At 41.4% G+C, this 17,068-nt stretch overlaps 1 long non-coding RNA gene across 6 annotated transcripts; it reads right to left on the bottom strand.

The window, feature by feature from the left end:
- Window positions 1-9,130: 9,130 nt before the first annotated feature.
- LOC134175725 (uncharacterized) lies at window positions 9,131-16,822 on the bottom strand. Of its 6 annotated transcripts, none has more exons than XR_009969120.1 (4): window positions 16,757-16,822; window positions 14,569-15,340; window positions 11,566-12,432; window positions 9,131-11,393 (listed from the first exon to the last, which is right to left on the bottom strand). It is a non-coding gene; the product is annotated as an uncharacterized LOC134175725 (long non-coding RNA). The 6 variants fall into 6 exon arrangements; XR_009969121.1 differs by lacking the exon at window positions 16,757-16,822 and adding an exon at window positions 16,602-16,685; XR_009969123.1 differs by lacking the exon at window positions 16,757-16,822 and adding an exon at window positions 16,165-16,675 and having other exon boundaries at window positions 14,569-15,306.
- Window positions 16,823-17,068: the final 246 nt, after the last annotated feature.

Raw genomic sequence — 17,068 nt, 5'->3', positions numbered from 1 at the left:
GTGAATATGATCTGAAAAATGCTGTAAATACTGTTAAAGGGACCAATGTATATTTAAAACACAAATGTATCCAAGCTCTGGCAAACTCAGAGTTTAAATCTAGTCTGAAATATGATGCTGTGAACATGAATAAAAAGACAACAGCAAACCAAACTGTATGATTTGGAAAGCTAGCTGGGAACAAAACTTAATTTTAGCACATCCTGCAAAACATTCACTATGAAATATAAAATCATGTCCTTGCCCTGAAGCAGCAATCACCAGCTAGCAACATTCTGTCAGCATCAGACTAGAAACAGTCCTGACAAGGGAGGTGAAGAAGGGGAGTGCAGTAGAGGATGGATTTCAGCAAATAAATGACATGCTAGGGATGCAAATGTCTTTGGAAGTTACCAAACACAAGAGCACAGTTCCCAGCAAAGACCCCTGCAGGCTCACTCTCCACCCTCCTCCCTTTATCACTGCGCTTGTTTCAAGTGTTTGTGTGTTTTAAACTTCCTGGCACATGTTACATGGACTGTCTGGGTGGTATTCAATAAACACATTCGAGCCAGGGACCCCACTATCCCAGGCACCCTTTTACCTCATTTACATCCTTTACCTCTGGGTAAAGGCTTCTGCCCTCCTGCTATAGACAACCCTACCACTCAACCTGACTTCAGCCAAGCTGGTGGAACTGGTCAGGGGGAAATGCTTTTACTTGTGTTTAATCTGTCTTGTTTGTTAGCTTTTTCTTATGCAATCCTTAAATTCTTACTTTTGTATTTTGAAGCATGTACTCCCTGTCATATGCATGGTACTGAAGCCCACAAGGTACTACTCAGTAGCATTATTTTCCTCAGGAACTGGGAGAGTTTACTTTTCCACAGAAAGGGGTTTGCTATTTTAAGTGTGGAATGAGGTGCATGACTGCTCCTGGAGGTCTCACTCCAAAAAAGAGAGTAAAGAAAAACCTTGGATGTCTCCCAGCATGGGATTGAGCCCAGGGGGTCTTCTTTGCCAAAAAGGACCAGAAAAGCCTCAATTGTACATTCTTAACAAAACAGAGAGAACTATTAAAATATCATAGGCAAGAGCATTACAGGCTCTGAGGCTCTGAGATGTATCTTATGAGATGTCCACAGCCCACCACACTGATAAATATAGAGGTTGTTGTGCTGCAAATGACTCTGCCTCCAGGAGTGTTGTGAAAAATCTGCAGGGAATAGCTTTAAGATGACCAGCAAGATCTGGGCACATACACATCTCTTCACATCCTAATGTTTTGCTGCTTCCCTGTGCTCCGTTACATACCTCCACTTGTTACTTCTTGTCATGTAAAAGCTTTGGGCCATTTCAGTCTTGTGCTTCAGCAGTGCTGAGACCTCAGCTGCCAAAGAACGTGACTCCTCCATCCTGTGGTTACATCAAGAGTCATGAATAATAATAATGAGGATACATGTTACAACTGCAGCTCAGCGAGGCTTTTTGTTCTATTTCGTCTTTATACCTCCTTGGACATGAATTGTAACTACAGCAGGTCAAAAAACCCCAAGCAAAACATTTAAAGATCATGATTTTTAACTTAGATGCCATTAAAATACTCTCAAACAATAGCTGATTCATTTGTGAAAACTGATTTATTTATAAAGATGCAAAGTGCAAAGCTGTACCAAGATCTCAGAGCAAGGGACTGAAACAAACAGTATGTTATGAAACCTTCCACTAGTACCTGCAGAAGATGAAGTCTGTGGCAAGAGGGAGAAACACAACAGGCAGAACGTCCCAAGCCTTAGAACAAGAGGGTAGATGCTTCTTTGGACACCAGAAATAAACCACTTTAATAGCTCTTTCTAATATCTGTTGGCCTCATTTGTCACATTGTCAAATGCCACAAATCTTCCAAAGGGCTTTCGAAGCCTGTATTTGTTTTTAGGAATAGCAACCAATAAACAGAGGCAGAGTAACACTAGCAACAGGAAAGAAGCGTTACCCACATATAAAGGAAAACAAAACCTTCTCAACAATGCCTGAAGAAGCCTACAAGTCCTAAGGCTGATCCAGAAACACTGCTAATCTAAGATTGCTTTTCACCTTTAGGATATGCTTTCAAATTCAGCCAAAGCTGTCATTAATAATTAATGTAACACTAATTTTTGGGTGCTTTCCCCGATAGACATTCAAGATTACACCATTCCCGCATGACACAACTTTATTTGTAGAGTATTTCTGTGGGTGGTGAAGTAATTCAGATGCTCTCTGCATTCTCCTTAAAGGACCTCCTCTCCAAACACAAACTGTGCCCAGCTTGGTTTCAGTGCTGAGCTCTGCTTTTTCCTGAGCGTCACTTGGTGCAGTAAGAAGGCAACAACCACAGAAAGCAGTGAGGATCCTTGATTCGCTCCACACCCCCACAGCCTGACAGCAGCAGAAGCATCTCTGCATCCCTCACATGCACCAGGTACAGTGGGACAGCACCAGTCCATGCCCTGGCCATACTAGTTTTGGCCCCAGCCTATCACTACAGTCTTTACCAAAATCAAGCCTCTACTTTTTTCTTCCTTAGCAGGAATTTTCCATTCACTGTTTCAGCTGGAAACCATCCACCTTCCTGCACCAGGAGAGGCAGAAAGAGGTCAGGGAGAGTGAGCCCTAAGCGCTACGTAAGGCTTTATGTTTGCCAGACGCTCGAGTAACTGTGAGTCTCCCTCCGCTGCAGGGTGGGGGTCTCAGAACCACCAGCAGAGACAGCCACTTGCTGTCCTATCAGAGCCAGACCACTGGAGGAGTTGTGCCTGTCCACAGTTCTGCTGCCTAAGAATTGTCTAGCCCTTGCAGACTGGCACAAAGAGGCTTTTCACAGAGGTCCAGATTTCCTTCAGAGCCTGTCCCGTGTTTATATACAGGAACTCTTAGGTTTAGTCTGGGAAGGTCTGCAGATTGCCAGGGGGCTCTAGGGCAAGAATTCTGTCAAAGAACGTGTGTCGCAATGCATCCTCCAAAGGGCCTGCTTTCTGATTCATTTAATCTTTCCTGGAATTTAACTTCTTAGCCCCAGCTCCTTTGTGCATGATTTATCTTCAGACAATATTTGACTTTTGTGGCAGTTGTGATCCACTTTGTTCTGGAACAGCTGTGTTACTTTGGATGTGTACAGCCAAAGACAAGACAACTTGCAGGGCCAAGTGGGTGCCCAACCAGGCAGTTCTGTGACAGGGCTGAGCCACAGGGTAGCTGCCAGCTGACCAGACACATCCCTTGCTCTCTTCGGTGTTCCTACTGGGTCTGTTGCTCCAGCACCACTGTTGAGCTGACTCCAAAGCAGACTGCTTCAGCACTAAGGGCAGCAGTGGGATGCCAGGGCAAAAACAGACAAAGCATTGCCCCTTTTGGCCACCAGTATATCTATTCAAGCATAAACCTGTACCACAGCACAAGTATGATGAGAAGAAGAGCCAAAAGCAGATGGCTGAATGGATCCAGGCAACAAAACCAGTGGTGGTGACCTCAAACTGCTCTTCTCTTTGCACATTGTTTTGAGACACAGGAAAAGGATTTAATAATATACACATTGGTATCCTGTCCTATTTAGTCACACAAGAAGTGGTGACATATGGGGCTGATGAGACACCTATAGGCACCCAAGGCATCTCAGGTGGCACCAAAGGGCTACATTTAAACAGCAGAATCCCACCTGCAGCTTCAGAACCAACCTAAAACTGTCAAACACCTAGACTGCCAGGACAGAGCAAAGTTCCCTTGAAAACAGGGGAAGGGCCACTGCCTCCATCCATCTGGTTGCTGCTGTATGTGAGGGGAGAGGAATGGCAATATTAGCAGCTGATAGCAAGCTCATCTTTTTCTTACCTATCATGCACAGGTTTCTCTCTAATTCTACAGAGAAGGCAGATACCTATTATTTCTTTGAACTGGAACAGGCCTTCTCTCTCTCTCTCTGATTATGTATGTATAGACAACAAAACCATCACACCACAGTAGTATTATCTGACCCCACTTTTACAGATTCTCCACAGGAATATAAATGCTGACAGATTCCCCAGGAGGTAGAGATATCAAATGAATAAGACAGCACTGAATCCATGTCACACACCCTCATTAACCACACCTGGCACACATAAGGACAGCATTGTATTCAAGAAAAGTAAAAAACGGAGCATCTGGGGCACAGAGCATGTAAAGGTGTCTGTAATAGTAATGTCAGAGGGATGGCCTAGTGATAGAAAAGGAGTGAGATTTGAAGAAATGTGAAATAGGTTTTATTGGACTAACTGTATACTTAGGAAAGGTAGACAAGTTTTCAGTCACAAAACAATCAGGAGGCCGTTGCTTTCATGCACACAGAACAGCATCTGGTACAGAACGCTAGCAGCAGCAGTATGGAAATGAGGGGAGAAGCATTACAGAGGAAATTACCCAGAGATTCTCATAAAATTAAAAATCTTTCATTATCATGATGGGTTAACTTGGGACACTTCTGGAATTTTGCGATCCATGCACATGCGTGATGAAATTGATGCTTTTTACAAACAGTCCTGCTACCATGCTAGGATGAATTGCTAGGATGGTTTCTAGTTTTAAAACTAGAGTGCAGCTAGAAAGAGCTGCAGCACCAAGACGATTTCATTTTAGTGAAATTGCCATTAATGTTTCACCTAATGTGAGCCAGTTTTCTCCTTCACTTAGGAAAAATGTATCCTTAAACACTCCATGTTCCATCTGATTGCACTAACAGAATTCAGAGCAATTAGTGATGTGTTTCTTTTGTACAGTAACAGACTGAACACCTGTCTTTTTTATAACAATATGATTATATTTTTGTTAAGAGTAAAATAAAGAAAGTTAAATACTAACTTGTTTGGAAGAAGTAGATTTAAATCAGAGGGACAGTAACATAAAATCCACTGCTTATTTCGTTCATGGATTAGAAGTCATTCTCAGGCTGAGGTTAGTTTGGGTGGGACAGCATTACAAGTGTTTGAGCCATGAGAACAGCATTCTTCGTATAGCTGTTTGCAGCTAACACAGTGGGTGGGATTCCCAGAGGAAACTATCAAGTAACATTACCGTATGTTAAAATAACTTCAGTTTAAAGCCCCCAAAGCTATAATCATTGATAGGACTCTGCCTGAAGAACTCAAGTGCTCAAGAAACAGTTGTTCCAGTGACAAAATTTTCACAGCAGCAGGCATCAGATGCTCATATACTCAGTACAAAAAATAAGTACGTAAGGCTTTATAACAATTAAAAAGAAAAATAAAGGTATGCTGATGAACGCAAACGACCATGCAAGGTAATTATACAAATTACATTCTGACTATCCTTTCCACAGAGATAGCAGGGGCTTACCATATTCCTCCCTACTTATCTTTAGAGATTGAACATGCATGGAATGCAGAATGTTTTTATCTAGAAGCACCAAATTCCTTAAAATACCAGACCTTTGATCTCTCTGACCTGAAGTGACAGTAATAGAACTTAGGAGACAACAGCTGAATTAGCCATTAGTCATTAGCCACAGAACACTTGCAGTAACAAATACATAAATGCACTGCAGTTTTGAATGATTCAAAGAATTATGTGAGTGTAAGGCTTGCTTTGAAAGTGGAATCGTACAGAATGAAGTTTTTTCAGATGTGGAAAATTAAGTTCTTATTAAAAAAAAATGCAATAAAGTTGTGTTTTATAGTACCTATATCAGTAACTAATTATGAAGTTAAACAAAATGCTGTACATCTCTATTTAAAATGTCACTTATGGATATTATTTAGTCTAGTCCTTTGGGTTTTTCTTGATAAAATTTCCCTGCAAGCACAGTATTTGGCTAAGTTAGAGATTACATGCAAAAACAGCACTTGATCTTGACAGCTTTGGCACATGCACTTAGGCATTGTCCGTGACAGAAAGATATATGAGAACTGGGTACACGTAGGCGTCACATGCCACAACACTACCCTTTCTACATGCACTTGCTTCTGTAATTCCCAGTACCACCTGCCTCAGACTGTAGGGAAGGCAAACCTCCTCCATTGCTCTCTACTTGGCAAGATATTTCAGGATCATGGCAAGGGCTGTGATGAAGAAACTGAAGGCACAAGGCATCAGAAAAGGTAGGCTCAAATGAACCGCTATGCCCTCAACCTGAACGCAGAGAGGAGGGGACTGCTGGTCGTCTACCACTCAGTGAGTGCAATGATTTTCAGTACAATAAAAGAGAAGGAGGGCTACATGCCAGGAACAGACATTCCTCTGTGAAAACAGCAGATTTTAAAACCTGGGAAAGCTATATTTAAGTGCAAACTGATAAGGCTCAGAGCCTTGGTGAGCAAAAGACAACATCCACGAGTCACAAGAGAAAACAGACAACCACCCATAAATAGTTCTACTTTTAGTTGAGTCTGACTGGTTTGTCACAGCCCTCGGGCTGCTCTCCAGCTCTGCATAAGGCGGGACATGCCTGAAGCTCTGAACAATTCCCAGACTTTGTGCCAATAGTCTTCATACAGCCTTCAGACCCCCCTGACAACCCTAAATCATAGGTGATGTTGCCGGTACCAGCTTCCCACACTCTGCTCCTTTCTCCCGTGAAGTAACTACAAAACATAAACTGTTCAGTAAGACTGGAAGCTTGACAGTGCTTTCTGCTCATGACCTGATCCCAGCTTTATGGGGCCATCCAGACTGACCATGAAACTGCTGGCCTGTCAGAAGCTCCTTTAGACTCGGGTGCTGTCTGCTTACTGCACCCAAGGATGTCCACCAACCAGCAGCTGGGTGGCCTCTGGGCAAAAAACAGAAGGCAGGTCAGCAAAACAAAAATGAATGCCAGACATGTCAGTGAAAGCACCATTTAAATGGGTGAATTCTCCCACTGACTTTGGTATGAGCAGCATCATACAAAAGGAGAGGAACTGATATAAAGCACATTAGCATTTTAATCATACCTCTCCTTAGAAAGTCTGTCTGGAAAGCTCTCCCTAGGAATGGTATCTACAGTATAGCACTTGTTTCCTGATGCAGATCACTCACAGAAATAGACTTCTGCCTCCTAACAGAGAAACAGGGGCACAATTCAGTAACTGAACCATAAAGAAATGTAACTCATAAGTTATCATGCAGCTCAGCTCCACTCTTCGCTCAGCTCTGCCACCCTTCTTATACAGGAATTGGTTGTACCTGTGGAGAAGGTAGCATTGCTGACTGTAAGCCACTTCAATCTTTTCAAAAGTTTTCTCCACACCTACAGACAGTATCTGGTGCTTAGTACAAGGATTCAGAAAGTATACATCAATCCTTTGAAAGGCAAAGCAAGCAATGAGGAAGAGAAGGATCCACTCTCAGAAGCGGTGCAGGACATGGATTTGTTTGCCCATTCACAGCCTGACCTTTCCTACCCTTGAGTAGCCTGCATTGATTTCCATTTGTGCAGGAGGGCAGTGGCTGAGCACCACTTGCCCACCCACCCACTGTATCTGGGCAGGCTGGGCTCTGCTGCAGGAGGAGACTTCCATGAGGCCTCCAAAGAGCAGTTGGCATTCCAGTGCTCCTATCCCCTGTGTAGCGTGACACCACCTTGCCACAACCAACCTGTTTTCCCCCAGCGACTGCCTTTTTTTTTCCCCTCACTGTGCCCAAGGAACCAAACTCCCTGCTGCACTTGCTAGGTGTACACAGCATGGTACAAGAAGAGGAACTGGAAAGTACTGCAATGCCACTGAAGGACCCAGTCCAGGATCAGCAGCTTGCACAGGTACTCCAAGGACCCCCATAGTATGGTGAGGCCACCACATGCCCTGTGGCCCCAGGAAGGGGTCCCAGTTGCTCTGCACCAGGCTGGCAGCAGTGCCATTTCACTGTCCTTGCACATCCAAAAAATTTTCCTCCCCACCAATGCAGTGCTGTCATAGCCAGCCCTGACTGGGAGGCTGGGTACAGAGCAATCTCTTCCCTGGGCTCATTTTCAAGTATTTCACTCCTAAAGGAGTTTATCATAAATAAGTCATCAAATTAAAGTAACTGAAGAATCCAAGTTTCTGTTATGTCTAGATTTAAGGTCAGTCATCTCATTAAACAGGGTCTGTTTAGGCAGTATGATTATGCTCAGTGTGAAGCACTCCATTCAAGAAAGCTTTTCTGTTACTGGTAAAAATAATCTTTGGATGGTTCTCTTTCAAATCCATTTAATAATATTGGTCCTGGAAATAAACAAGGTATACCCCCAATCTTTGTACTAGAATGTTATCCCTGAATCTTTTTTTCTTCAAGTAAAGGCTCAAACATAGAATGCAGCAGCCACCTGAAACATTACATCCTTCTTTTTTTTTTCTGTAAAACACAGAAAAAAAAGGATCCAAGTGCTTTTCCAAAAGAAATAAAATCATCCAGTTCAACCTTGTTAATGCAAACTGGGCCTTTATTTTCTGAACAGTCAATAGCTGTGTTTAATTTATCCCTTTAGTTATGGCCAGGCTAGTTTTTGCAGCTCTAATATTCCCCGAAGACTATAATATGATTTAAATGACTTGCTGGCATGGGAGAAGGGCTTTTCAAAGACTTTACAACCTATGTCTTTTCTGCTGCAGAGGCTAACTGCTAATGCATAATTTCATTTTTTCCATAAAGATTTATGTCCCTTTCTATCACACAGTATTAAGATGCCTCTTAGAATGTTCCTGTGAGATAGGAAAAAATATTGTAGCCCTGCCCTTACACTGGAAACCATGCAGTATCCTGTACTCTTTACAAGCCTTAATGGATTTTTTTTCCTGAACTGCTTGTATTTTAAATTTCACTTTCTGTGGGTTTGAAGATCAATAGAGGGAGGTGATGCTGAGGAACAGCAATTTAAAGTGTATAACTATTGTGCAGATGCTACAACTTTAATTATAGAAGCTTCTGTGCCTGTCCAAAACTTCTGTGATAAACAATCTGCTTACATAGTGGCAGCAACAAGTTCAGCATCCATGAATTTATATCCATGAACACTGGCTGCAGCAGCAGAGCTAATTTGGTATATCCTCAGAAGTGCATCCCATATGGATATCTTGCTAAGGGAAATCAGCTAGCTACCTTGTCAAGAATTATTTATATTGTTACATGGATTTTCACATAGAAGAAACACAAGTCTTTAAACTGCTTTCTCCAATTCCTTTTATTTTTAGCTGAACATATATAATGAACTAAAAAAAGAGAAAAAAAAACACAGTAATTTTTTATAACTCAATTTTTACAGTTGCCAAAATAATGACCTATGGACCAGAGCAGGCCAGTGTAAATCTTAATGCAGAGGTGGTCAGGGATGGTGACTCAGAAAGATGGTACCTGGCATGCTGGTTAACAGTTAAATAGCAGTTGGCAACTTTTCGTCAGTTCCAATGTCCCTCTCCAGAGATACCATCTCTGAGGCTTTGCCTGCAAAGGAAGTGGAACTGCTTTAATAATGCCAGAATATATTTACTACCTGTGAAGCAGTCATGCCAAGACTGTTAATGACAAACAGTACATAAAAGGAAACAATGCACAATGCAAAGTATACACATCCCAGTTTGACGGTTAAGATTACCCTGGTATAGTAATTTTTGTTAAAAAAAATAAAACCACGTTCTGACATAGTTAACATTACGATCTAAGCACATTCCTGCCTATGAAAACAAGTCTGTTAAGGACTTCCAGATGAATATGAGGCATTGTCTCTAACTCTGGTTCTAAAGGACCCATAAAGGCCCCTGTCTGGGGTTGAGGCACCTTAAGATCTCCTAATACAATCTCTGCAGGGCCCAACCTAAGCCAGCAGCATGCTGAAACTCTAATGAAACCCTTCTTTGAGACAGCTTACTACAAAAAGCAAGAGAAACAGGGCAAAGAATCTCCAACCACAACATCTTCTGGGTTTAGAGCATTTTAATGACAATTCTGAGATGCCCAATCCCATCTCAGCTTCTATTTCATAACACTCTCAAGTTTGTTAGTATTTCAGCTAGATAACAGTAACCCTACCTTCTCTGTCATATAAGTCCTCTTTCTTGTGTTGATGGCTGAGCTCTCACCCTAACAATTTCCTACTGAGCAGAAACCTTATCTCATCCATGATGTTCCTGTGTATCCACTATTGGGAGCCATCAACTGCTTTCTCCTTGTACAGACATTTGATTCATGCGTTCATACCACACAATTCTTATCCTACCTGATAGTTCTTTTTTGTAGAAAAATATTTCGTTCAGAGGGGCTAGGCAGGCAGAGACTTCACAAAAACTGGATCCAGTTGCTTTCAGTATTCCTTCTTTACTGATGTGTCAAATAATTTTTAGGGCAGGTCACCTGAATGAATGCAGTACAACAGGTTGGGCATGTCTCAGTCTGTTTTCAGTCACAGAAAACTATATGATTTGTTAACTGGCATAAATATAACCTGCACTGTCACAGTGCTATCAAAATACAGATTGTGAAAACCACTAAGCTAGCTACATACAAATTAAAATTACATTTAGCCAAGAAATCAGCTATTCTCACAGCAAATCATCCTGCAAGCGATAAAAAATAATCCAAAGCATTATGATAAGAGAAGAAGCCATAGTAATTAAATAAATCAATTATTTATTTTCTGAATATCATAACAAGGATTTGAAAAGCATTACATAAATGGGATTTCTGAACTGTTTTGACTCTTTCCAGTTCCTCATTCAGAGGTGGCCTCTGGATCTAGGACAAGGAATAATTAGCCACAGCCAGTAAGCAAAGATTGTTCAGGAAGGAGACTACAAATGCCTATGTAAATACAGGAATAAGAATTTTTATCTGTAGTTATCAGGTTGCCAGACAACAGCACGGGATAAAGTTGAGTGCTATTGGTTGCATTACCTTCCCTCAACTCAACAAGACAGATGTCATTTCTTAACACTATAGCTCCCAGACCATTTTAAAGGAAAATTCAGATCAAATTACAGCAGTCTCATATGTAGATCATGAAATTTAATTGTGGTGTCTCTGCACAGGGTGGGGGGTCGGAACTAGATGATCTTAAGGTCCTTTCCAAAACAAACCATTCTATGATTCTATGATACGGAATGGTCTTCCAATAAGTAATGCCGTAACAGGATTCTGGCTTTTGATAAGCTAAGACACAGGTACTAATTTCTTACAGGAAACTAACCTTACATATTTATGACTGAAATATTGCACTTCCTTGGTCTTTATCTGGACAACAAAACTTTGGAGAATTGCTTTCACTATCTAAAATGAAACACTTGCTTAGATCTTTGCAGGGGTTTTGTTCTCTCAATAGAGCTCTCAGTGAAATGCACACAGTAGCAAACCCATTTATCCAGAAGGTGTCCTCATATGTGTTGTGGCATTTGTAGTTCCTTCATTTTATCTTGGGATGTTTAGGAACAAAAAACCTAAGCACAGAGAAAACATACAATCATTTACCATCTACAGGCAGACAGATCTGTAAGTCTGAGCTAAGCTTAAACATACAAAAATGCCTTAAGCGAAATAAACCACTTCTTTTTAAGACATTAGGAGAAACTATATTTACTGTGAGGGTGGTCAAACACTGGCACAGCTTACCCAGAGGGGTTGTGAAGTCTTCATCCATGGGAGATACTCAAAACCCAACTGCTCAAACTGACCCTTCTCTGAGCTGGAAGGTGGACTAGATGATCTCCAGGGGTATCTTCCAGGCTCTGCCACTCCAGGATGTGTAAAACCAGTTAGTGAATCTGTATTCTGTCTGCTAGAAAGCCCAAAACACAGAAGAGAATTTCTCAAATTCCACATTTCTTCACAGAAAAGTTCTTATAATGAGAATTATAATGGATTCTTATAATTAATATTCAGAGATTAATTTTAGATCCAATAACATTAAATCAATTAGTTTGTTTGTTACTTATTACTTGATAATAAACAACTGAGTGATACAAGAGGGAAGTGGTAAGAATGTGCTATACAGCTGGGGCAGGGGAAAGACAGTTTGCCTCTTTCAGCAACAGCTAACTCCTAGTCCAACTGGATCTGTACATAAAATGCAAAAGGTAGGAGTGTGACACAAAATAGCAACAGAGATATAAGATGGGACAAGTGAAACTAAAATACATATGCACGTCAATCAGTAAACATGGATTAGCTGTGAAACAGAACTCATTAATGAAGCCCGTACTTCCTACCAGCAATTCCACTCTCATATGACAAAGTTTGCAACACATGATGAAACAGCAAGAGACAGGTGTCACAAATCCACCAAGTCACACGGTCGGGGAGTAGTCTCTTGCCAAGAACTGCTTGAACCACTTCAGCAAATACTTAAAAATGAAGCAGATGAGGTCTGAAGGGAAGATCCTGTAGCACTTCCAATCCAGAAAGGTGACAGTTGGGCAGATGGTGAAGGAGAAGCAGCAATCAAGGAAAAGGAAGGAAACCAGAAAGTGCATTCTTCTCCTAAAATCAATAGGTAAAGGAAGGCATTTTTGTAATTGCACATTCAGGAAGACCATCTCCAGAAGAGTGTGCACATTTTCTACAGTCTCCAGACAAAAACTCCTCCCTTGCAGGAAAAAAGAATCAATTAATTTAGACAAATTCAATGCAACCAAAAAAATCCCCCCAAAATGCATGTTAGTATGCTTCAAGCCCAGGCCCTAAGATCCCAGAGATCTTGGCTGCAACGTTCTGCATTATGCTTGCTTCATTTTAAGGCATTTTAGAGAGCACTCTGATGGACCTTGCTGCTGTACTGTAAATTATGACTTGCCTGCTCTGTCCTTGTTCCAGAGGCCACTGCCACCAGAGCAAAGCCATCAGAAGCGAAAATATCCCGAAACTGGAGGTGATCTAGTGCACAGACCAGTCTTTTAACGCTTTCAGAAACATCCTTCAGTAGTAATGCTGTGCTGATTTAAAGTGTTACCACCTGCACATATTACTCCTGATGAGAGGGAACTGGCAAAAAAGCAACTCACACCCACAGCCCTTTACTCCAGTGGAGAGCTACTGCCCTTTTCTCTGCTGCTGAAGGTGGCTTTGAGCTGAATGTGAAACACTAACTGTGGCAGCTGAAGGATGGGCACATGGTCTCTTCTGATGGCTATGTTAGACCACCCTAATTCTGACAGAGCAACCCTCAGGGTAATGCTGGGTGTGATGATGCTTTAAGTGACCATGGCAAGACTTGCAGGGCTCATCTGTCTATCATAAGAGTAAACCTACCTCCATCATCACCTTAAGTAAATTGCAGGGCTTTGTGCTGCAGTTAAGTGATATGCAGAGCCTCATTCTGTTCTATCAACGCCATGGTCAGGGTGGTCAAGCTACTACCACAGTACAGTTCCCCAGAGCTTGCTGCTTGGATTGACCTAATCTAGCAGAAAATCTCTTATTTTTCTGTATCAAAACCAAGAAAAAGAATTAAGCAATAAAATGTTGCAAGGATCTGTTTGGGAATGTGTGTTGTAATGAATGCCCTGGAGAAAGAGGAAGAATTAGCTAACACTGCTAATGACACTTGGTTGCTGTGGCTATCAAGTCTGTTGAGAAATGACTGTAAGAACTTGCAAGTAACATCAGGTGCAGTCAGCAGACCAGCAGCTGTTGAAAATGAATCTGTATAAAGACACATGTACAAACAGTGACACAACTGTCTATACTATTTAGTGGTAATCTTTGATCAAGCATCATGACAATAACAAGAATCCAGAAAATATTGTCTACCCCTTTTTTTTTTTGCCACATAGGCCCAAAATGAGAAGAATTCAAGAATTACCAAATACTTTACATGCAGTCGTTCCCACTGACATCAGAGACAAGTCTTACTTTACAGACTTTAAACTAGTCTGCAGTAAGAATCAGAGAGATTACTGATCACCCTGCATACAGTATTATATAACAGACAAGAACTTCATAGCCTTTTTACACTTTTTCCCTCAATATGAGATACTGGTCACTGAGATTGATGTAAAGATGGTTTAACTGAAGTAACAAATTATATAGTAGTATATAGATGGAAGCATACTAGTAATACATGCTTCCATCACATACTAAGATGTAACTGAAAAAAAAAAAAAAAAAGCTGCTGAAAGTTTTTTAAAAGTATTAAACTATACTAAACCATCACCTAAATAATATTTCAAGAACAGGTTGCCTTCTTACTGATTAGATCCCCTTTAAACTAAGGCTTGCTGTCTTCCTGTAAGACTCCCACCATGTCCAGCACACATCCTATGGTGCTTGCTGACTACCAGGTTGTTCGATACTGCCTTCACAGTTCATAGCCTGCATCTGTAGCTTATTTATTACACATTATAATCCAAATTCATTGATATTCTACTCATGGGCTTGTCTAACATGACCAGAGTATGTATGTACCTATCCGAATTCCTCACAAACAAGAAAGAATTCACTCAAACAGTCCCCTTTGCCAATGTTATATTTCTATTAACCTCTATTTTACACAATTGGAAATTGAGGTATGAAAATATTAATTACAAGTATCTCAAATGACACTGACGGCTCAGAAACATACAATTTTTTTTTTTCAGAGAATGCTTAAAATAAGAGTGGTACATAGATTTCACCTACATTTGCAAAAGCTCTGTATTTCTTCAAATCAAACTGAGGTTCTCAAGATGGATACCACAAAATAAGGAACACAAAAATGACTGACTGCTTATGAATCATCTATTTGAACTGACTGGCTGCTCATGAGACAGGAAATCTGCAGTAGCAGAAGAAACACCCCTGATTCATCAGGGTAGCATTCAACTGTGTGCCTATGAAGCTCCTTTATTTATTACAGTTTCTAGCACTAGTCACTATACTTTTTCCAGTTTCTTCAACAACTGAGGCAAAGATCCAACAGATAATGACCTTCGTAGAAAAACAAGAACGGAGTCCACTGGAAAGCAATATTGTTTGAACTAAAGGCCAGAGTGTAACAAGTGCCATGTAAGAATGTCAAATTGCAAAGCCAACCACCAATAATTCATGAGGGTTTAACAAGGAAGCTATTAAAAACAAAGAAAAATACATGCTTGATAAAATAAAAATCTTAAATCAAAATCACAGTCAGCTCCGGGGCTGAAACACATTACACCACCCTGCCACTTCACCTAAAATAGAAACCAAGAACCCCAGCAGCTTATCCTTTATGGAGAAGTGTAGGAAGGGGTTGAGACATGTTGCCAGTAGATTTTATGGAAATTTGTTGAGAGCAGGAAAGTTTCAAAAGCCTTCTGTTCCATTCCAGAGCTGCATGTGCTCTACCAAGCCATTATAGAAAGCAGGGAACAGTTTCACCAAAGGACTGAGGGAAGTTCTCTGCAAAACAAATCTCGTCAGGAAAGGCCTCTGTCTGTAAGAGAAGCATTTCTAACCAAGAACTCCAGTTTTGTATATTGCTTTAGCATAAAAACTGCCTTTTTTTTCAGTCTGGTCAGTGATTAATGCTCTTGTAAAAACTGCAGTCATTTTTAGTTTTCTTTTTTCTTTCATATAATGCTGAATAGCCACTAATTCATTCTGTAACTGACATAGCTGGGGCCAACTTTTCATCAAGATCAGCACTGCATCCACAAAATCTACATGAGCATTTACTGTATGTACACATGCTCATAAATAAGCACATAAGCAGGACTACACAATTTGTATTCAAAGATGTGGGTTTCTGAAGAGCAGCATCTTTCCATTACAATATTACAAGTAAAACATACCTTCAAATATGCACTCATTTTTACTAATTTGTACCTTAATGAAGAAGAGGAACAAATATTTACTTAATACAACATTTGAACTTGCCAATACTGTTTTTTAATGAACAGTTCTGGAAAGCTCACTAAGTTTTGCATTTACAATTTAACTGTGTGAACAGTCAAAAAAGACAACGTATGTACCTAGAAATTCACCACCAGACCACACTCCTCTCCACAACTCCCTCTTGATTATCGTATTTCTGCATTTATATTTCCCCATTTGTGATGCCAAATGAAATAAAATATCCCATCTAAAACATTTCACCTTCTATTTCCTATTGCATTGAAGGCCCCCAAGTTATCTTTTTCTTGAGAGTTTATCTTTTAATTAGCCTGTATCATCACATGATACATTTGAACTGAAAGTTTATGATTATACAGCTCATTTTGGGGAACTTTTGGGTGGCTAAGAATAACTGTTATTTACCCGTATTAGGACTTGACCATGATGCTCTGGCAAACACTAATATTTTAAAATGTGTCAGCTTGCACTTGATTTGTGCTTCCTGCATTTTCAATATACTAGAACACAAGGATAATACCCTGCCAAAAAATGCAAACCAACCACAAAAGCATGCTATAGAAAATTACACATTGCAACACCTACTGCAGCTGCTACATCTATCCTCCTAAATAAAACAAACCTAGGACCAAAGTCTGGAAATCCTGCTCACTCTCTGCTTAATTTCCAGTTGAACCCCTGGCAAAGTATAGTGCAGAGGCAGCACTAAGGGACCCTTACCCCAGAAGCAGGGTTTGTATTCCCTCCACACGCTGGGGTTGGCTGAGGATATCTCAGCAGGTTCGACACCTGCAGACATCCTTCACACCCTCATCCCATACCTTGGGGCATGCCGTACTTACCCTCACTTCTTGTTACAAAAGCACTATGTCAGGTTATCATACAGCCTTCTAAACATTCAAAGTGCTTGGAATTGGGGGGGGGGGGGGGGGGGGGGGTGCGGAAGTAAGCTAAACAAAAATATATAAACTGCGCTTTAGAGCAACCAAGTGATCACCTGGGGTGGGCGAAGGCAGGGGGCCATCATCCACCGAGCGTGCCACAGGCCCCCGGAGAGCCGGTCGGTGCAGCTCCGCTGTGAGGCACTCGTGTGGGGAGCTGCCGAGAACTACACAAAACGGAAACCGAAGCGCAGCGCCCTGCCCCGCCGCGGGGAGCTGCGGCACCCACCGCCGCCGGGAACCGGCCTCCGACGTGTTCCTTCGGCACGGGAGCCTCCACTGCGCGGTAGGGACCCAGCGGCCTGGGCCCGTCACCCCCCACCCTCAGTCCTATCTCGCCGCCAGTGACAGCGTGGCTGTGACACCCA

This window comes from Pezoporus occidentalis, unplaced genomic scaffold, assembly GCF_034315485.1.
Source record: "Pezoporus occidentalis ecotype Australia unplaced genomic scaffold, CSIRO_AGI_Poc_V1 ctg7, whole genome shotgun sequence".
Lineage (NCBI taxonomy): Eukaryota > Metazoa > Chordata > Aves > Psittaciformes > Psittacidae > Pezoporus > Pezoporus occidentalis.
Note: the sequence above shows the minus strand (reverse complement) of the source record. Positions and strands in the feature narration are given on the sequence as shown.